General features: G+C 47.4%; 1 protein-coding gene and 1 non-coding gene across 5 annotated transcripts in view; both read left to right on the forward strand.

The window, feature by feature from the left end:
- CSGALNACT1 (chondroitin sulfate N-acetylgalactosaminyltransferase 1) overlaps nt 1-22497 on the forward strand; it is a 339116-nt gene that overhangs the window by 263164 nt on the left and 53455 nt on the right. The gene's annotated exons all lie outside the window — the stretch shown is intronic.
- On the forward strand, nt 11351-11515 carry LOC139180241 (U1 spliceosomal RNA). Its single transcript, XR_011564577.1, has one exon. It is a non-coding gene; the product is annotated as a U1 spliceosomal RNA (small nuclear RNA).

The following is a 22497-nucleotide window of genomic DNA, read 5'->3' on the forward strand; positions in this document are numbered from 1 at the left end:
GTTCATTCACTGGGGGGCCCATGTGCCAGCGTCATCCACGCTGGGGGCAGCCAGAGTCACACACACTACCCCTGCCCCTTGCAGGTGATGACAGCAGAGTCACACCTTAAAGTGGTCCAGGGGAGAGACTGGCCCAGCCCACCGCAGGGTCAGCAAGGTCTTCACAGAGAAGGCTCAGGCCGGGGGGCTGCTCTGCACAGCGGGAGAGACGAAGGCAGAACCTGGAGGCGTGTGAACCCTAGGATGTTTGGGGACCTGCAGGCGGGATGCTGGAGTATTCAGTAAGAGGATGTAGCTCTGGGTGGGAGGAGGTGTGGCAAGATGGTGACCCTGAAAATTAGTACCAAGATCATCACGGGTTTATGTGCATTTCAGGGTTTCTAGTTTACCCTACAGGGCGTGTGCCATTATTGACCATTTTTAATTGTGGCTAGCCTGGTCACTATGATAGCAGGGTAGAGGGGATATTCGAGAGGGCTGAGAGTTTGGGAAATAGTTTGGCAGTTCCTCAACGTGGGAAACAGTTTCTGCATGACCCAGTGGTTCTGCTTAAAGGTATGACTCGAGAGAAAGTAGAATGTATGTTCACACAGAAACTTGGATACAGATATTCTTGACAGCCGGATGGTGGGAACAACCCAGATGTCCACCTTTAGACGGACTGATGCACACCAAATGACTTCCGTGCAAAATTACTTGCCACAGAAAGAAACAAACGACTGATCTACACTGCAAAGCGTACGTCCCTTGAAAACATGATGCTGAGTGAAGAGACTCCACATACAGAAGACCACATATTGTGTGATCCACTTACCTGAGATGTCCAGAAGAGGCAAGTCTGTAGCGACAGGAAGTAGATTGCTGGTTGCCTAGGACCTCCGGTGGGTGGGTGGGGAGAGGGGTGAGGAGTGACTGCTAATATAGCTACAAGGTTTCCTTTTAGTGCAATGAAGCACTCCAAAATTAGATGGTGGTAGTGGTTGCAACAGAGAAGGCAATGGCACCCCACTTAAGTACTCTTGCTTGGAAAATCCCATGGATGGAGAAGCCTGGTGGGCTGCAGTCTATGTGGTCACTGGGAGTCAGGCACGACTGAGCGACTTCACTTTCACTTTTCACTTTCAGGCATTGGAGAAGGAAATGGCAACCCACTCCAGTATTCTTGCCTGGAGAATCCCAGGGACGGGGGAGCCTGGTGGGCTGCCGTCTCTGGGGTCGCACAGAGTCAGACACGACTGAAGCGACTTAGCGGCAGCAGCAGTGGTTGCAAATTTGGGAAACTCAGCAGTGGCCACAGGACTGGAAAAGGTCCATTTTCATTCCAATCCCAAAGAAAGGCAATGCCAAAGAATGCTCAAACTACTGCACAATTGCACTCATCTCACATGCTAATAAAGTAATGCTCAAAATTCTCTAAGCCAGGCTTCAGCAATACGTGAACCGTGAACTTCCTGATGTTCAAGCTGGTTTTAGAAAAGGCAGAGGAAGTGTTCTAGTTTCATTCTTTTACGAGTGGTTGACCAGTTTTCCCAGCACCACTAGTTAAAGAGATTGTCTTTAATCTATTGTATATTCTTGCCTCCTTTGTCAAAGATAAGGTGTCCATATGTGCGTGGATTTATCTCTGGGCTTTCTATTTTGTTCCATTGATCAATATTTCTGTCTTTGTGCCAGTACCATACTGTCTTGATAACTGTGGCTTTGTAATAGAGCCTGAAGTCAGGTAGGTTGATTCCTCCAGTTCCATTCTTCTTTCTCAAGATAGCTTTGGCTATTCGAGGTTTTTTTGTATTTCCATACAAATTGTGAAATTATTTGTTCTAGCTCTGTGAAGAATACACACTTTCTAACACCATACACAAAAATAAACTCAAAATGGATTAAAGATCTCAACATAAGACCAGAAACTATAAAACTCCTAGAGGAGAACATAGGCAAAACACTCTCCGACATACATCACAGCAGGATCCTTTATGACCCACCTCCCAGAATATTGGAAATAAAAGCAAAAATAAACAAATGGGACCTAATTAAACTTAAAAGCTTCTGCACAACAAAGGAAACTATTAGCAAGGTGAAAAGGCAGCCTTCAGAACGGGAGAAAATAGTAGCAAATGAAGCAACTGACAAGCAACTAATCTCAAAAATATACAAGCAACTCCTACAGCTCAACTCCAGAAAAATAAATGACCCAATCAAAAAATGGGCCAAAGAACTAAATAGACATTTCTCCAAAGAAGACATACAGATGGCTAACAAACACATGAAAAGATGCTCAACATCACTCATTATCAGAGAAATGCAAATCAAAACCACTATGAGGTACCATTTCACACCAGTCAGAATGGCTGCGATCCAAAAGTCTACAAGCAATAAATGCTGGAGAGGGTGTGGAGAAAAGGGAACCCTCTTACACTGTTGGTGGGAATGCAAACTAGTACAGCCACTATGGAGAACAGTGTGGAGATTCCTTAAAAAACTGGAAATAGAACTGCCTTATGATCCAGCAATCCCACTGCTGGGCATACACACTGAGGAAACCAGAATTGAAAGAGACATGTGTACCCCAATGTTCATCGCAGCACTGTTTATAATAGCCAGGACATGGAAGCAACCTAGATGTCCATCAGCAGATGAATGGATAAGAAAGCAGTGGTACATATACACAATGGAGTATTACTCAGCCATTAGAAAGAATACATTTGAATCAGTTCTAATGAGGTGGATGAGACTGGAGCCTATTATACAGAGTGAAGTAAGCCAGAAAGAAAAACACCAATACAGTATACTAACGCATATATATGGAATTTAGAAAGATGGTAACAATAACCCTGTGTACGAGACAGCAAAAGAGACACTGATGTATAGAACAGTCTTATGGACTCTGTGGGAGAGGGAGAGGGTGGGAAGATTTGGGAGAATGGCATTGAAACATGTATAATATCATGTATGAAACGAGTCGCCAGTCCAGGTTCGATGCGCAATACTGGATGCCTGGGGCTGGTGCACTGGGACGACCCAGAGGGAGGGTATGGGGAGGGAGGAGGGAGGAGGGTTCAGGATGGGAAACACATGTATACCTGTGGCGGATTCATTTCGATATTTGGCAAAACTAACACAATATTGTAAAGTTTAAAAATAAAATAAAATTTAAAAAAATAAAAATAAAAAATAAATAAATTAAAAAAAAAAAGCAAAAAAAAAAAAAAAGAAAAGGCAGAGGAACCAGACATCAAATTGCCAACATCTGCTGGATCATGGAAAAAGTAAGAGAGTTCCAGAAAAACATCTATTTCTGCTTTATTGACTATGCCAAAGCCTTTGACTGTGTGGATCACAATAAACTGGAAAATTCTGAAAGAGATGGGAATACCAGACCACCTGACCTGCCTCTTGAGAAATCTGTATGCAGGTCAGGAAGCAATCGTTAGAACTGGACATGGAACAACAGACTGGTTCCAAATAGGAAAAGGAGTACGTCAAGGCTGTATATTGTCACCCTGCTTATTTAACTTATACGCAGAGTATATCATGAGAAACGCTGGGCTGGAAGAAACACAAGCTGGAATCAAGATTGCCAGGAGAAATATCAATAACCTCAGATATGCAGATGACACCACCCTTAGGGCAGAAAGTGAAGAGGAACTAAAAAGCCTCTTGATGAAGGTGAAAGTGGAGAGTGAAAAAGTTGGCTTAAAGCTCAACATTCAGAAAACGAAGATCATGGCATCTGGTCCCATCACTTCATGGGAAATAGATGGGGAAACAGTGGAAACAGTGTCAGACTTTATTTTGGGGGGCTCCAAAATCACTACAGATGGTGACTGCAGCCATGAAATTAAAAGACCGTTACTCCTTGGAAGGAAAGTTATGACCAACCTAGATAGCATATTGAAAAGCAGAGACATTACTTTGCCAACAAAGGTCCATCTAGTCAAGGCTATGGTTTTTCCAGTAGTCAGGTGTGGATGTGAGAGTTGGACTGTGAAGAAGGCTGAGCACTGAAGAATTGATGCTTTTGAACTGTGGTGTTGGAGAAGACTCTTGAGTGTCCCTTGGACTGCAAGGAGATCCAACCAGTCCATTCTGAAGGAGATCAGCCCTGGGATTTCTTTGGAAGGAATGATGCTAAAGCTGAAAACTCCAGTACTTTGGCCACCTCATGCAAAGAGTTGACTCATTGGAAAAGACTGTGATGCTGGGAGGGATTGGGGGCAGGAGGAGAAGGGGACGACAGAGGATGAGATGGCTGGATGGCATCACTGACTAGATGGACGTTAGTCTGAGTAAACTCCGGGAGTTAGTGATGGACAGGGAGGCCTGGCATGCTGCGATTCATGGGGTCACAAAGAGTCGGACACGACTGATCGACTGAACTGAACTGAACTGAGTGGTTGCAAAACTCTGTAAATACAGTGAAAAAAAAAAAAAAGGGTGACTTGTAAAGTTGAAACACTGAATTGTTTGGTATGTGAATTACATCTCAGTAAAGCTACTTAAAAATAAATATGATATAATCTCTGTCCTCAAAAAAATGCAAAGGCTGGGAGATTAATGAAAAAGCTTTAAAAATAGTTGAGGTGGCGAAGACTCCTGCATCAAGGCTGCAGCCATGGAACAGGAGGGCAGGATAGGGCTCAGTACATTGGCAGGTGGTAGCTTTGGGGTCCAACCAAAAGCTTAGCGACTGAACAACAACAGCAATAGAATCCTGGGCTTGTTTTTTTTTTCTGGCCATGCTGCGAGGCAGCAGTTTCTTCGGTCCCCAAGCAGGGATTGAACCCTTGCCCCTGAGTGGAAGTACGGAGGATGGCGTGCAGTGGACCATCAGGAAGTCCCCTGGGCTTTTCCGTAGGCATTTCTCCAGGGTGTGTAGTGAACACGCTTCCAGGAACATACTTAACATCACACTTTTTCAAAAGGGATTTTAGGCAGCAGTGGTATTTATTGATGTCAGACCTCTTTCCCCTTTATGTAAGTGCTAAATCATGTCTTTCTTATATGAGACACCAATACTGGCAGAGACTGGATGGGGAAGTGGGCAGAGGCTGGAAGAATGAAGACCTATATCTTACTTTTACTATAAGATTAATTCAACAGACAGAAATACAAAGAATTCTTGTTTACATGTTTCTGACCGTAGTCAACTGACTGCCTGAATGATGAGTTTCCAGTTTGGAAATCGTCTTCCAAACACACTGTCATTAGCCCGAGGCCAAGCCTTCAAGCATAAGAACCAAAAGCCTGCGTGCCATCGCTGGTCGGTGACCATTGGCAGAGGGCTAGGAGCTTGGCTGCAGGGTGGGCCAGATGTGAGGCCACAACACAGCTGGGCCTCCTGCTGCTGTTGAAGGGACAAAAGCTTTGAGGGCAAAACCCAGTCCAACGGGTGTCAGGACCTGCAGAGGCTTGGCAGCATATGGCAGGGTGGCCATGCAGAGCAGGTGGTGCAGAGTTCAGGGGCTCAACAGGGATGAGGTGCAGGAGTCAGCTGGACCCAGGGGAGAGGCGGGAGATGTGATCCGAATCAGGTCAGGTGCAGGAGTCAGCTGGACACAGGGGAGAGGCGGGAGATGTGATCCGAATCAGGCAGGAGGGGTTGGCACCCTTTGTTCTTCAGTCACTCAGTCATGTCTGACTCTTTGCGACCCCATGACTGTAGCACGCCAGGCTTCCCTGTCCTTCACCACCTCCCAGAGTGTGCTCAAACTTATGTCCATCGAGTCGGTGATGCCATCTAACCGTCTCATCCTCTGTCATCCCCTTCTCTTCCTGCCTTCAGTCTTTCCCAGCATCAGGATCTTTTCTAATGAATTGGTTCCTCACATCAGGTGGCCAAAGTATTGGAGTTTCAGCTTCAGCATCAGTCCTTCCAATGAACATTCAGGACTAATTTCCTTTAGGATGGACTGGTTTGATCTCCTTACAGTCCAAGGGACTCTCAAGAGTCCCATAGCTCAAAAGCATCAGTTCTTTGGCATTCAGCCTTCTTTATGGTCCACCTCTCACATTCGTTCATGACTACTGGAAAAACTATAGCTTTGACTAGATGGACCTTTTTCGGCACCCGGGGATAGGTGTTTATTCAACAGACATTTATTGAATGTCTACTGTGCATTGGGCATGGCCCCGGGGGCTGTGCTGGCAGACCTTAGGATGAGGGCTGTGGGCGCCTCTGAAAGGAGCCCCCACAGTTCTCATGTAGGTAATATTTTGTTACTGAAATCCTATGAATTTCCAGCCATTTCCTAAGAGATTCTCACTAGTTGCCAATGTTCCCAAAAGGCAATAGTTTGAACTTTTTATTCATTTTCAAGTTCATGGTTGAACCTCCTCAACTTTTGAATATGTAGAGTTTATTAATAGTATGGAGTATGCTTGACCTTCTCTCCATATTTAATGAAATCATTCATCTCAGGAATCTCTACCCACAAACTCAACGGCCCTGGAATTCATGAAAAATAGCAGACTGTGTGTGGCCTCACATAAAGTGTGTGAATATAAAAGTATGTCTCATACCCTTCAATTATGTGCCAAATTTATTCAGAATCAGTCATGTCCTTTGCAGATGAGTGAATAACAGAGAGGCATACATCAAATGCTCAGAGTGCGATCTAAACAGACCCTACTTTATGTGGCTCAAGGTACAATGAGCCTGATAGCAGTTCTTGCTTAAACTTTTAAGTCCAGACAAATACTATGAAAGATAAATGGGCAAAAGATACGAACAGATCATAAAGAAGAGACATGGATGCCTGAAAATCACATGCAAAAGTGAGAAGTAGATAAAAATTAAAAATTGAATATTAAATTGCCATAATAAAAATGGCAGTCCATGACATTGGTAGGGTGAAATGAACATTTATACCTAGTAATGTGAATATAAATGGATGCAGCCATTCTGTAAGGCAGTTTCTGACAAGAGCTGCTAAAATGTTCATACCTTTTCCCAGTATTTTCATTTCTGAAGACTTGTTCTCAAAATGCCCGTCAATGTTTACGTCAAGGAGGTTCACCGCAGAAATGCTTGTAATAGTGAAAAAAAATAGAAACAACCCAAATGCCTGAGAGTAGGAGACTGGTAAAATCACGTTGTTGTTGTTACATCACTAAGTCGTGTCTGACTATTTGCAGCCCCATGGACTGCAGCACACCAGGCTTCCCTGTCCTTCACTATCTCCCAGATCTTGTGATGCCGTCCAAGCATCTCATCCTCTGTCGCCCCTTCTCCTCTTGCCCTCAGTCTTTCCCAGCATCAGAGTCTTTTCCAGTGAATCAGCTCTTCACCTCAGGTGGCCAAAGTATTGGAGCTTCAGCTTCAGCGTCAGTCCTCCAATGAATATTCAGGGTTGATTTCCTTTAGGATTGACTGGTTGGATCTCCTTGCAGTCCAAGGGACTTTCAAGAGTCTTCTCCAACACCACAGTTCAAAAGCATCAGTTCTTCGGTGCTCAGCTTTCTTTATGGTCCAACTGTCACATCTGTACATGACCACTGGAAAAACCATAGCTTTGACTATATGAACCTTTGTCAGCAAAGTGATGTCTCTGCTTTTTAGTATGCTGTCTACGTTTGTCATAGCTCTGCTTCCAAGGAGCAAGTGTCTCTTAATTTCATGGCTGCAGTCACCATCTGCAGTGATTTTGGAGCCCAAGAAAATAAAGTCTGTCACTGTTTCCATTGTTTCCCCATCTATTTGCCATGAAGTGGTGGGACTGGATGCCAAGATCTTCATTTTTTGAATGTTGAATTTTAAGCTGTTTCACTCTCCTCTTTCACCTTCATCAAGAGGGTCTTTAGTTCCTCTTTGCTTTCTGCCATTAGAGTGGTATCATCTGCATTTCTCAGGTTGTTGATACTTCACCCAGCAGTCTTGATTACAGCTTGTGATTCACCCAGCCTGGCATTTTGCATAGTGTATTCTATTGTAAAGAAACCAAAAATCATTTATTAACTACTAATAGAATGGGACAACTGTGTCATGGGAAAAACTGTAATTTTAGCTGTGAAAGTACTGATAAAGTTTTCATCTAACTATAAAAATTAAGAGGATGAAAATACTGTATCAAAGCATTTATAGTTTTGTTTGCAAGTGGTGGAATTATAGGTGATGCTGTGTTTCCAGACACGATAATCTGTTGCTCTTATACTTTGCAAAAGGATATAGCAGCGCCTGAATGATGTTGACATGATTAAAAAGGAAAGTAGCGTCTGATCTCCACAAAGTGACCTAATCTGATGTTTGGGACAGACGCTGAATCCAGGGTGGTGGTGTCCATGCATTTCTGTCCTGCTTCTGGAGACTCAGACGAGAAAAATAACATTGTAGGTCATGTTCTCGGTCTTGAGCAGTCTTGAGCCTCAGTAACAGGGCTGGAGGAGGCTGCCAGCCTGCCGAGGTGAGGGTCATTCTTAGGAAGGCGATGACCAGCCTCTTGGAAGAGGCCTGAGCACAGCTTCTTTGTGTCCTCCCTCATCATGATGGGTGGCAGGTGTCTGGCTGGGGGCAGGACCCAGCAGACAGCCGTGCGGTCACCCTCATCAGCTCTGCAGGACTCTGGCCCTGGATCCTTGGCCCCTAAACAGCAGTTTGGCGGAGCTTGCGTCCCACTGATGCCCCGCAGCTCTGATGCTGTCTGCCTGACTCCTGGTCCCTGCGGCATCTAACTCTGCTTTCTAACTTTCCTTAAAGCCCTCCCGGGACTTCTCTAAGAGAAATGGGGGCTTCAAATGTCAAGAAAGAGGAGAACAAGGCACCTCTTTTTCCTCCTCTTGTAAAAAGACCCTACCGTTGATGGTGCCTTTTTTAAAAGCCTGTCTCTCCCCTTTCCCTTCTTTTCCAAAAATAGGTCTTGTGAAAGTCAGTGTGAGCTGCAGCAGCCTCGCATATGTGGCTTCCCATCTGCAGCTCGGTCTGCACAATGCGCCATATATTTAGCTGCCTAAATCGGGACTGTTCCGTGTGCTGATTCAAGAGGGGCTGGGAAGTCACATGGGCGAGCAGGGCTGTTTGTTGGTCAGGACTGGCTGCTGGATGCTCTCGGCTCTCACCCGCGGATCCAGAAGTGAGAGATATTTGGGGACATCAAGAGAGCAGATGGCCCATGAAGGCAGCTGGCCCAGGCAGTAATTAGTCCAGGGAGGCGATGGGTCATTTTCTGAGCTTGGAGCAGAATTTCGCGCCTGTTGTTGCCATTCAAGTTGCAGAGTGAGGCTTCGGGTAGAACTGGTAGGGCTGGAAACTGTCAGTGAGTCACCACAGCTGAGAGACTGACAGCTCGGCTTTGCTTCCCCAGTGAAAGGTTCCTAGCAAGAAGATAGAAGGGGAGAGGTTCTGTTTGGTTTAAGTTTAAAAGCAGAGGTACTCAACTCCTTTTTCAATGAATGGGTCATTCCTTTTAAAGTTTTGTTTGTTTATTTTTGGCTGGGCTGGGTCTTTGCTGCTGCAGTCTTTTCTCTAGTTGGGGCTGGTAGGCTGTGCTCTCATTTCTGTGCCCAGGCTTCTCGTTACAGAGCATGGGCTCTGGGGTGCTTGTACTTCAGCAGGTGTGGTGCTCAGGTTAGTTGCCCCTCGGCCTGTGGAATCTTCCCGGACAAAGGATCAAACTCATGTCCCCTGAATTGGAAGGTACATTCTTAACCACTGGACTCCCAAGGACATCCTCGACTCCTTCACAGGGCTAGAGAAAGATGAATTTGTCGAGGGAGCTGGTGAAAACCCAAGATGGGGTATTTGGCGCCAACCCCATCTCCTCCTCTTTCACAGCACTTGTGTCCGAAGATGGCTAAGCTTTCTGCGTCCCTCGCTAGCCTGAGCTGAGGGACCGCTTCTCGTATCCCTTGGTAGCCCTGACACTTAAGTGGAGTGTCTGGTACATGTTCGTTGAATGAATACATGAACGCATGGCGGCACAGGAAGAGGGATTGGCCTGCACGGGAGCAAGGAGAAAGCTTCCTTTGAAACGGAGAAGAGGGTGGCTCTGCAGTCTGATGAGTCAAGTTTTGCTCATTTGATTTTTTTTGTCTGAGAGAGTGACTAGGAATTTAAGGTCGGAACATACAAAGAAGCACTGTACTTACTATTCAGTAAATGACAGTGATGATTTCATGTGATGCTTTTATTCGTCTGTATCTCTGTGTGTTTGAGTCTTTAAAGTAGAAAGCTAATTTAATGTGCGTTTGGCATTTCTCTTGCAGTAACCATCCTAGTCCACGCCCATGGTCCGTCTTCCTCCTCTTCCGGGGACCCCTTACCCTCCGCTTCACGGTGTTCTCTCTGCTGTTAACCCATCTCCGGTGACCTGGCCCCCGTCGCTCGTCTCTGTGCTTCACCTGTAGGAGATGCATTTTCTGCCCTTGAAAGGGGAGCCAGTGTCTTTTCTTGGACATATTTGCAATCACAACTGCATATAATTAGTTTTTACAATCTTGGTCTATGTAAAGTGCAAACCCTCCCATTCTGCTGTGATTCATGGGCAGGTAAAAGAGCTCTGCACCAGTTACAGTTTGTGTGTGTGTGTGTGTGTGTGTGTGTGTGTGTGTGTGTGTCTTCCCCACTCATCCAGCAGGCACTTCTCCAACACCAGCTGGGTGTCCTGCAGTTCAGCTCAGTTCTGATACCTTCTACCTGGAGGTACATCGGATTCCACGGGTGTAAAGGGCTCAGTCCCACAAGACTGCCCTCTTCCCTGACTTCAAACCTCAGGTTATCACATGTGCTTGTGACCAACCAGCCATAGGCTGGAAGTTCCAACGGCCCCTTCTGGGTTCAGTTAATTTCCTAGAGCAGCTCACAGAACTCAGAGAGACATTTTACTCAATTGCTGGTTTATTATGAAAGGGTGCAATGGAGGTTGCTGATGAGCATCCAGGTCGGAGCCATCTGTAGAGCAGGCATGTGGGGAGACGGGAGCTCCCTGGTCTCTCCGGGTCCCACCCCCCAGCGTCTCCACCTGTTCACCGACCTGGCTGCTCTCTGAAGCCCCATGCCTTTGGGATCTTTATGGAGGTGTCATCACTCAGGCCTGAAGGATCGTTAACTCCACTCCCAGCCCTTCTCCAGAGAACGTGCGGTGGGGCTGAAAACTCCAAGCTTCTAGTCATGACTCTGTCTTTCCAGTGACCAGCCCCCAAGCCGCAGCCCACCCAGAGTCACCTCAACAGAACAAAAGACACTCCTGTCACCCAGGACATCCCAAGGGTCCCCGGGAACCAGGGCGGAGGCCAGCATACATTTTCCACAGTGTCCCAGATGGGAACATGTATAAGACTATCCCATCCTTCTGTGGGCTTCTTTCATGAGTTTGGCTTGGGAGCCAGGCTGCCCGGATTTAGATCTCAGCTGAGCCGTTTAGCTAACTGGCACGGGAGATGCCGTGAGCACGAAGCTGGCTTTCCCAGGGCCTGAGGTTTATCCATGACAGTTTGGTTGTGCTGACCCCAGTGAGTCCCCCAGTTGTGGGAGACTCGGCTGCACGCTTTGTGGTAGAGGGGACTGCGTGTGCTCTTCGCCCTGTAAATAGAGAAAGAGTGACTTCCACTCAGTCTGTCTGCACAGTGAGTGAGTGGAAGTTGCTCAGTCGTGTCCGACTCTTTGCGACCCCATAGACTGTAGCTCACCAGGCTCCTCATCCATGGGATTCTCCAGGCAAGAATACTGGAGTGAGTAGCCATTCCCTTCTCTGGGGGATCTTCCTGACCCAGGGATCAAACCCAGGTCTCCTGCACTACAGGCAAGATTGTTTACCTCTGAGCCACCAAGTGGACATTACTAATACCTCGTGGGATTGTCACAAGGATATATGGGTTCATACAGATAAAGCTTTTATAGCATCCCCGGCACAGTAAGTGTTATTTATTACTACTATTTTTGTTATTTGTTGGTGGGCCTGGGGGAGGCATTTTTATAGCCCCAGACATTTTTTAGACTCCTTCCCTGGCTTCTTACACTCTCCTGAATTATAATTAACCTTCCCTAAGACACCACAGTTGTGGTAAGTTCATTTCCCTTTCTTGACTCATGTCCAAAATGCCATTTAATATATGCAAAGTTAAAAGTTTTGAAAAGTTCTTCTCATGAAATTAGAGTTCGGTTCTAACCCAGTGTTAATATTGTGGTTGTCTGTGGTCATTTTTCAGTGTCTGTATTAAGCAGACTAATCGTAGTTTTGTGCATGTGTCTGTTGATGTAAGAGAGTGTCTCTTGGGAAGTGTATAATGTAGAGAATTTTGAACCTGGGGTGACTATCCGTATTCGCATTTATTTCAGCACATCTTAGGATGTGAGTTTTCCTTCTTTCTTGTTCCTGCCTTGGGACCGCCGTGTTCCATTCTCAAGCCCCAAGCCTCCTGTGGCTGGAGTGCAATGATTTTGCGATCCCTGCAGTGTCTTCCTGATGAGAATCCTCTCGGGAGATGGAGGCAGGGGAAGGGTCTCGCGGTTGGCGTGTGAAAAAGCATTTCTGTGCTGAGAACTCCGAGCGGCAGACGAGGACCACGCCCTGGGGCGGAAGCTGCAGGCTCCTTTGTTAGCGCTGTGACTTCGAGCCTGCTGACGTTTACGAGTAGTGGAGTCCTTCAATGCCCGCCTATTTTTCTTGTCTGAGATTTCACCCATCATTCTTACTGACTCCACTCATCATGTTAACTGCGATTTAGATGCTTGTTTCTCTGGCCCCAGACTCCCTTGTCCCGCCTTTGAACTTGGTGCAGACTCTGTCGTGACCTTGGCATGTGGTGGTCCCTCCTGCCTTGGTGGGGTGGGGGGACCGTGTCCTCACTCCCATGACAGAAACTGAATGTCCAGTGCTCTTGGGACCCCGGACCAGTGGGACCGAGCAGGAGCAGAAATAAAGGAAATGCATCCTTTTCTTTCTGGACCCACAGCTACCGCTGGGAGGTGGAATGGTCACCTCTTTGGGGGTGTTGGTTGGAGTGAAATTGTTTGTCTTTCTAAAGCAATACTGTATTTTAGGATATAGTTGATTTCGTAGTGCTTTTCAAATATTAACCCGATATATAAGTTTCTGGGGGCAGATCGCGAGTAAATCTTAAAGCACAAGCTTTCAGGAATAAAATTTAAGCTCTTCAGAGTTGTCAACTTGAGGAGGAAAAAGAAATGAGATAATCCTTCAGAAAGGAAGCGTCATGTGGAAGTGTGAGTTGGCGTCTGAATGTAGGTTAACTTTCTTCCCCAGGAGTAACGGTGAAAGGATGCCTCTTCACCCTCGGCGTCCTGAAAGGACGTGTGGTGAATCCCGAGGCAGTCACATGGGCGTTAGCAGCAGCAGCCTCTCAGCTCCTGCTCCTCCGGGCACCATCCCGGGCACTGGGAGCCCGAAGTGCAAACCCAGACAGAGCACAGCTCATGGAGTTTGCATTCCAATTGGGGAAGAGAGTAAATATAAATCTGAAGGAGCAGATCACACAGCAAGAGGAAAGATGGGTTCCTTTATCAGGGAAATAAAGGCACTGTGGCTCAGATGGTCAAGAGTCTGCCTGCAATGAGGCAGAACCTGGGTTCAGTCCCTGGGTCAGGAAAATCCGTTCCAATATTCTTACCTGGAGTATCCCATGCACAGAGGAGCCTGGCGGGTCACAAAACATTGGACAAAACTGAGCAACTAACGTGCACACACAAGTGGAGGGCTTCTGGGGAGAACACTTCAGTCTGAAATACAGTGATCAGATGAGTTCATGCTGGGGCGTGACAGGTGGACAGAAATGTGGAGAAGGTGAGGGAGCTGGGCCTTCATACACCTCAGGGGGCGGGGGGAGGATCCAGAGAGGAGAGGTGGGGCACTGGCTCGGCCTGGAGCCTGCCCCGTGCCCGACATGGGGACAGTGTGGGCTGGACAGAGCTGTTGGGGAAGAGAGGGGAGATGGAGCCAGTGGTGGGTGGCCAGGGGGCTGCATATCTCATGGACCATTGTGGGGACTTACTTTACATGCCTCAGTGAAATGGGAGATCCAGGCTGGTTTTCAGCTGAGGGGGGTAACATGATCAGACTTAAATTTTGGAAGGGTGATTTTGGGTGCTGTGTTGGGGGCAGACCGTGGAGCTGGTAGAAGCTGGGCGACCTCTCCGGGGCTGTTACAGAGAGCGTGCACAGGTTGTGTGGCTGGACCAGTATGGGGACAGGGGAGATGCTTGGCAGTGGTCGGATGCTGGGCATGTTTTGAGAATGGAGCAAGCATGTTTGCCAGTGGATGGATGAGCAAGATCAGGGAGTCGGGGTTGATGCTGGAGACTTGAGTCTGAGCATCCAGGGGACGCGTTGCTGTCAACGGAGGTGGGCAGATTCTGGGCGGCCCGTGTGCATGCCTGTGTGTGCGTGTGCACGCACGTGTGTGTGTTTGGGGTGGGGGTAGAAGAATCTATATTGTGTCTTTCTCATGTCTAAACTGTATGAAGCTCATTTTTTTAGAAAATTGTAAGTTCTCCGATTAGATTTCCTAAACAAGTACACACCCTTGTGCACACGCACGATATCCTTGGGGAAGTGGGTCCCGTGTGACTGATGGTGGCCATCACTGGTCCCGGGACTGCAGGGCAGGTACCATCAGTGGAGGCTGGAAGTCCAGGATCAAGGTGTGGGCAGGTTTAGTTCCGTCCGAGCACTTTATCACTGGCCTGCAGACGGCTGCCCCTACTGTGTCCTCCTGTGCTCTTCCCTGCAAACGTGTATCCCTCATGCCTCTCTGTGTCCTGACCTCCTCATCATATAAGGGAACCAGTCAGATTGGATTAGGACCCCCTAACAGCCTCACAGGGACATGCTCACCTCTTGAGAGCTCATGTCTGTAAACACAGCACCTTCTGAGGTGCTCGGGGTGGTTAGCCTGTGAATTTTTGGAGGACAAAATTCAGCTGCTGCTGTCGGTCTTCTTTGGTATCTGGGAACCTGAAGGGGTGCCAGTAGACTGTTTTGCGTGTGTGCACTTGTTTGTGCTCAGTCCCTTGGTCGTGTCTGACTCTGCGACCCTGTGGACTGTAGCCCACCAGGCTCCTCTGTCTGTGGGATTCTCCAGGCAGGAATACTGGAGTGGGTTGCCGTTGCCTCCTCAGGGAATCTTCCTGACTCAGGGATTAAATCTGCATCTCCTGTGTCTCCTGCATTGGCAGGCAGATTCTTTACCACTTCCCCACCCAGAAGTTAAGTGTTAGTTGCTCAGTCGTGCCTGACTCTTTGCGACCCCCACCAGACTCCTCTGTCCATGAGATTTTCCAGGCAAGGATACTGGAGTGGGTTGCCATTTCCTTCCCCAGGGGATCTTCCCAATTCAGGGATCGAACCCGGGTCTCCTGGACTACAGGCACATTCTTTACCGACTGAGCTACAAGGGAAGCCCCACCTGGAAATGACTCCTGAAATGAGATTGTCAATAATATTCCTCACATTAAAGAGCAAAACACTGAAGTAAATGCTCTTGCTGTGTATATTCATTTCACTCTCTCAGGACTCTATTAAGTGCTTGTGATGAATTAGGCTTTGAAACAGAGAAGGCACCACTGTGGGGTGCAGACTGTTGCGCTGAGAGCCCGGTGGTCAAGGTGGCGTGTGGGCCAGCTGTCCAGGCGCCCGCACGCTGGCCTCTGGATTTGTCACTGTTACTAATCTGATGCAGCTGGATTTCTTCTCTTTCTTCCATTCTTCCTGTATTGCAAGATCGGGATACTTTGGTTTTCTCACTAATTCTGTCTTCACCCTCACTCACGTCTCAACTGTAGTTGTTGAGGCTTGTGAATGCCAACTCTGTCCATTGAAAACGCCTCCATTCCTTGGCTTTCCAGGTACCACGTTCTGCTTTTCTGCCAATTTCCCTAGCTGTTCCTTTCCAGCCTCCTTCACGGGTCACCCATGGACGTGGCTGCCCAGCTGGATGAGGAGAACTCTCTCACTCTTCTCTGTTTCAAAGCCTAATTTTAATGTGGACTATTTTGAAAATCTTTATCGAATTTGTCACAGCATTGTTTCTGTTGTTTATGTTTTGGATTTTTTTTTTGGCCACGGGGCATGTGGGATCTTAGCTGCCTGACCAGGGATCGAACCCACAACCCCTGCGTTAGGAAGGTGAAGTCTTAGGCACTGGACTGCCAGGGAAGTGTCCCCTAAAGTGGATTTTATCAAATGGGGAAGACGGGGCATCTCAAGACCCTTACTGGTACACAGCACCCTGCACGGCCCTTTTAAGGACAGTAGGTGTCGAGGGTGGGAGGCTCCTTTAGTCTCAGGCTTGTTCATAGGCGTTCACGCTCATGGCAGGCCTCTGAAGGACGGAACCTCTGTCATACCAGGCCTCTACAGCCGGAATGCTCCTTTCCTGGTGCTGTTCAGAGTGAGGCATCAGAGTGCTTCAGGGTGGAGAAGGTCTTCCCTCACCTGCTAGAACCGTTCTGCAGCAGGGCGCTGGGCTCCGGCGATGGCCTCGCAGGGTGTGGGAACCCCCGAGTGTGGAGGCGATGGGACTGCAGTCTCTAAGGCATGCTTCCTGGCCTCCGCTGCACCGTGCAGTCTCTTGGGGTGTCCCGGCCACACTCATTGGATCAGGATCTCAGGGACCGGGACCGGGGCAGCCCCCAGGGGATGCCGGTGAGCAGGTGCAGACATGAGCTCCCGCCCTGATGGAGACGCCAGCCCTAGAGCTGAGACAGCCTCACAGGCAGTTCTCAAGGCCGTGCCTGTCCAGGAGCGGATCTCTGGAAATTGTGATTCTCCAGGTGGAATATTATGAAACCTGCTTGACCTTCGCTCTGTAACCAGCACGTGACCTTCATCTGGGGGGAACTGAAGTCGTTCTTCTTCCTTTCCTTCTCCCCAAATAATATTCTGGCTCACATTCACGCACTTCAAGGGCTTTGTGTATTAACTGCTGTATATGTACTTCAGTCCTCACGAGGACCCTGGGAGATGGTCTTTATTGCAGTCATGCATTTTTGCAAGCAAGGACACAGGGGCAAAGAAAGCTGCAGTCATCTGCCCAGAATTACACGGCTGGTGCTTGAACCCAGGTGCCCTGGCTCCTGCACCCTGCCTGTCTGTCCACGGAGAGAAAGCCAAGCACTGATTCACTCCACAGGTATTTACAGGCCCCTGCAGCATGCCAGGCCCTTACTCATATTTCATTTTGAATTAGGGACAGCTTAACAGGTAACAGGCCCGCGTAATGCTCTCAGAAACACAAGACTGAAAATCAATTTCAAAATAATTATTCTTGGTAGATGTCCTATAACACTCAACTATTTAATTGACTGTATTTTGTTTTACTCTCTCTGAGACACCCTCTTTAGCCCATGGATTACTTAGAAGCATGTTGTTTGATTTCTGAGTGTTTATAGAGATTTCCTTGTCTTTCTGTTACTCGTTTCTCCTTTGATTTCATTATGATCAGAGAACACATCCTATATAATTTCATTTCTTTTCAGACTGTTGGTTTGTTTATGGCCCAAGATATAGTCTATCTTGCTGAAAGTTCCATGGGCTTCAAAAATACATGTGTCATGCTTTTGTTGGGTGGAGTATTCTGCACATATTGGTCAGATCCTGTTGGTTGACTCTGTTGTTCACTTCTTCCGCATCCTTTCTGATTTGTGTCTAGTGGTTCAGTAAGTTGCTGACGAGGGGACCAAAGTCTCCAACCATGATTGTGGAATTGTCGATTTCTGTTTTCAGCTTTCTTGGTTTTTGCCCTCCGCATTTTGTGGCTCTGTTGTTCGGTGCATATGCGTTTAGGGTCATTATGTCTTCCTGTTGGAATGATGCCTGTATTATTTGATAATGTTCCTTTTTGTCCCTAGGAATTAATTAATTAGGCTGTGTTGGGTCTTAGTTGCGACACGTAGGATCTTCCCTGTGTCGTGTGGGATCTTTCACTGCGGCGCATGGACTCTCTCGTTACAGCGTGGGATTCAGTAATTGGAACACGCAGGCTTAGTTGCTCCACGGCCTGTGGGGTCTTAGCTCCCTGACCGGGGATTGAACCCGCATCCCCTGCATTGCAAGGCAGATTCTCAGCCACTGGAAAAAGTCCAACCACTGGAGCTTCTCACCAAGAAAAGTCCCCCTACTTTGTCTTACCCGGCCCCTCCTGTTTCACTAACGGTTGCACGCTATGTCTTTCCTCATCCTTTTCCTTTCTGTTTGTCATTTGGTCAAATCTGAAGTGAGTTTCTTGTAGACAGCTGTACTTGTGTGTGTGTGTGTGTGTTTTAATCCACTCTACCAATCTCCTTTTTAAAATTGATATATTTAGGCCATTTAGATTTAAGGTAATTAAGATATGTTAGAGTCTGTCTCCCAAGTTAACAGCGTAGCAGTTTACATAACATACATAACCAAGGCACGTTTTCTTTCAGAGAGTTCACCAAGAGATGAAATTAAGAACAGCTGTCACTGGGTTCTTGCCCAAGGTATCTTTATTTGTGTGGTTTTTATGCCCTGAGTGTCATTGGCGATGTCAGTAACACCAGGACACAGCGCTGGCAGTGCTTGCATCTGCTCACGGCACCGGCGTGGCGTGTTTTGTGTTTACAGGCCCGTACTCCTTGCTCTCGCTCCATTATTACTGCTGTGTTGCAAACGGTCCTAGAATCTAGTGGCTTTTGATCCCCACCTTCACATGCTAACAGACTCTGTGGGTCCACAGTTCAGAAAGGACCCCGTGGAAACAGTTGTCCCTGTCTTAGCTTGCCTGCGGTCATGTCTGGGAAGGCAGGAGGGCTGAGGGGACGCACCTTGGGGAGATGGGCACCCGAATGCACCCTCCCTGGCAGATCTGGCAGCATGCTGTGGTGGTGTGAGCATCAGGACGGCCCTGGGGCCTGGCCGTCTCAGGGCAGTCAGCCTCTTACGTGAGGTCTGGGCTCCACGAGCTAATGTTCCAGCAAGCCAAGTGGCTGCTGCATCACTCTGCTGTCCTCTCTTGGGTGAAGTAGCCACAGGCCCACTCAGATTCCAGGGGACAGGCCCACACTTGACAGGAACCTTGTCAAGTAATTTGGGGGTCATGACATACGTGAGAAAAAATATTTAGGGTGTGTGTGTGTTAGTTGCTCAGTCATGTCTGACTCTTTGTGACCCTGTAGGTTGTAGCCCTCCAGGCTTCTCTGTCCATGGAATTCTTCAGGCATGAATACTGGCATGGGTTGCTATTCCCTTCTCCAGGGGCTCTTCCCCACCCAGGGATCAAACCCCAGTCTCCTCATTGCTGGCAGATTCTTTACCATCTGAGCCACCAGGGAAGCCCTAAATAGATTAAGTAGTATTGTTTTTCTTTTAAATTCTCTAAGTTGAAAAAATTTTATATTAAACTATCATCTGAAAAGTCTTCCAGGTGGCTCAGTGGTAAAGAATTTGCCTGCCAATTCAGGAGACATGAGAGATGTGGGTTCAGTCCCTGAGTTGGGATGATTCCTTGGAGAAGGAAATGACAACCCACTCCAATATTCTTGCCTGGTAAATCTCCTGGACAGAGGAGCCTGGTGGGCTACAGTCCAGAGGGTCGCAGAGTCAGACACGACTCACACTCACAACAGCCATCATGTAAAAACCACATGTCCTAAGAGACTTCTTTGTGTTGATATCTGGTGGAATTGCTTTTATGGTTGAAGTACGTCAGTCTCAGACTGAGTGAGGTTGCTGTAGGAATCATCTAATGGCTTGTGACCCTGGGATCACAGTGTGTTTCTCCAGGTTTATTGTGACTTCACAAAGCACAGTGAGTCATGTGCTATTTAGCACGTGTCCTGTGCAGTGGAGAAACCGAAGCCTTGAGAACTGACTTTGTGCAACGTCACAGAGCAAGTCAGTGCTTGAATGGAATTAAATGCAGTGTCTCTGTGTCCTGGGCTGGTGTCTCTGTAAGCGTGTTCCCCGGCTCTGTCATCTAAGACGACCTCTGGGATCTAATGCCTGATGATCTGAGGTGGATGGAACTGATGTAGTAATAATAGGAATAAAGTGCACAATATATGTGATGTGCCTGAATCATCTCGAAAGCGTCTCCCCCGTCTGTGTAAGAACTGCCTTCAGGAGATCGGTCCCTGGTGCCAAAAGGGTTGGGGACCACTGATCTCAGGTATCCTATAGAATGTGCCACCTCGAGGAGTGACCGACCCATAGCTCGGCGTCCTGAGCGGGTTGTTCTGTTGGATGAGATGTTACTGCTGTGACAGGCCTCAGAGCCCCCGACAGTCAGTGCTAAGTTGTCTCTTTGTGTGCTCCTGAGCCCAGAGGAAAAGCGCCTTCACCTCCTTACTGCAATCCAGCCGATGCATGTCCATGTCTGTTTCAAGGATGGGGGGCAAATTGTATCTTAGGATGTATTCCTCCCCAAAAAGCTGATCTCAACGGGTTTTCCTTCAAAACATTATAGTGATGAGAACATACTTTTTTTTTTTAAAGTTTAAAACTGTTATACTTTAAGCTCTTGAGATTATCCAAAAAATAAAAGAAAATCTACAAACCAGGATCCAAATAAAACCGACCCGCTGTGTGGTGGCAACTAGCCCCACCTTGGTGAGAGTCCCAGGCATGGGAGACCCATGACCCGCCTAGCCCCCGCCCGGCCCTAGGACCATCCAGTTTTCTGCATGGACACGTCCTCCTTCTTCCACATCCCCCAGGCACTTGCCTCTCGGGCAGTGTCCCCCCATCTCCTGGCATCGCCAGGGGGTTCTCGCCGCACCTCTGACCATGTGTGCTCCAGGCAGCCCCGGGTGTCATTCATCTTCACGGCTCCAGTCTGTTACCGTGATGGAAGGTGCATATTAGGGGACCATGGGGAGAAGGAGCCACGGGATTGATGGCTGTCAGACGCAAAACCCATCACTCACTAGCCTTCTGCGCCTGTGGCCCTGGAGTGTTTGCCAGAGATGATTCATTATTCAGATTCCATTTAAAATGCTGCCCAAGTTTGGGCCATAGCTCCAGGCTTTATTGCATAATGAAGAAGAGGTTCAAAGAGAAAAACAAGAGCATTGGGGTCTAGAGAGTGCTTTCCATGTGGGTTTTCCAAGCTGCTGGGGTCCCAGTTCCTATCTGTTTCTGTGACCCTGGAAGTAGCAGGGGTCACAGGCCCAGCACTGCCCTGGGGTCTCTGAACACGGCCCCCTCCCAGCAGAGCTCCATCGACTCCAAGGTAGTTCTGATTTTACTGTCTAACGTTTGTACCCGTTTCAGGTAAACCAGTCATTCCACAATTTAATAGGTCTGATGGGGGTGCCCAGCAACCTGCTTACCAGTTTCTACCAGCAAAAACAAACACAGGCCAATCAGTCTCTGTGTTGGTAGAGAGCGGTGACTTGTGTGCCGGCCCTCTTGATTCTTTTACTCTTCAGCTTGCTGTGGTTTGTCTGTCATGAAGAAGCCCCATGTAAATATACATATTTCCCCCGGGTGTCCAGTGGTTCAATGATATAGTCTCTCTGTGAAGTTAAAATCAATTCTTACCATGGGCTAATCAGAGGAGTTAGCCAAATAAGATAAATGCATATAGGAGGTCAGCTTCAGACTTGCCTTGAAGCACAAAGCAGTTGATGCGGATGCTTTGTACATTGTGATTCAATTTTTAAGACCAGGAAGTAACAACTCAGTGTCGTGAAATAGCTTAAGGTGCTACAAAGTGAGCGGGGAAGCCAGGGTTAGGAAGGGGGTCCCTGGCTTAGGTGCTGCCAAGCACAGTGTCTGTCAGGACAGCGCGGGGCCTGGGCCTGTCTGTAGCAGGTAGGAGGCTGTTACAATTGTGTTACTGATGACTGGTGGTGTAGTTGTACCATGACACAGGATTGTGCTAAACAGCATGAGGGATGTAGTCAGATAAATGGTCGTAGTATCCAGTAAATACAGGTTAGTTATTTGAAAATTCCAGTTGATATTAGAAATGGGTGTTTTTTCAAGCAATAGCTAAAAAATACCCTATTGAAATATTGCTAAAAATTATCTTGATTCAAATAATTATATATGTTAATTTATATATCACCAGACTTTTTAGCAGAATATCAAGGTTATTATATAAGATGACCAAAAGGCACATGAACAGATGCTCAGCACTCATAATTATTAGAGAAATGCAAATCAAAACTACAACGAGGTATCACCTCACACTGGTCAGAATGGCCATGATCACAACGTCTACAAATAATAAATGCTGGAGAGGGTGTGGAGAAAAGGGGACCCTCCTATACTGTTGTTGGGAATGTAAATTGGTGCAGCCACTATGGAGAGCAATATGTAATTTCCTTAAAAGCTAAAAATAGGGCTACCGTATGATCCAGCAATCCCACTCCTAGGCATGTATCTGGAGGAAACCATAATTTGAAAAGATACATGCACCCCTATGTTCATAGCAGCGCTGTTTGCAGTAGCCAGGACATGGAAGCAACCTCAATGTCCATCAGCAGAGGACTGCATAAAGAGGACGTGGTGCATGTATAATGGGATATTACTCAGCCATAAAAAAGAGTGAAATAATGCCATTGGCAGCAACATGGCTAGACCT

The sequence above is a fragment of the Bos indicus genome, chromosome 27, assembly GCF_029378745.1.
Source record: "Bos indicus isolate NIAB-ARS_2022 breed Sahiwal x Tharparkar chromosome 27, NIAB-ARS_B.indTharparkar_mat_pri_1.0, whole genome shotgun sequence".
In the NCBI taxonomy this organism is placed as follows: Eukaryota; Metazoa; Chordata; class Mammalia; order Artiodactyla; family Bovidae; genus Bos; species Bos indicus.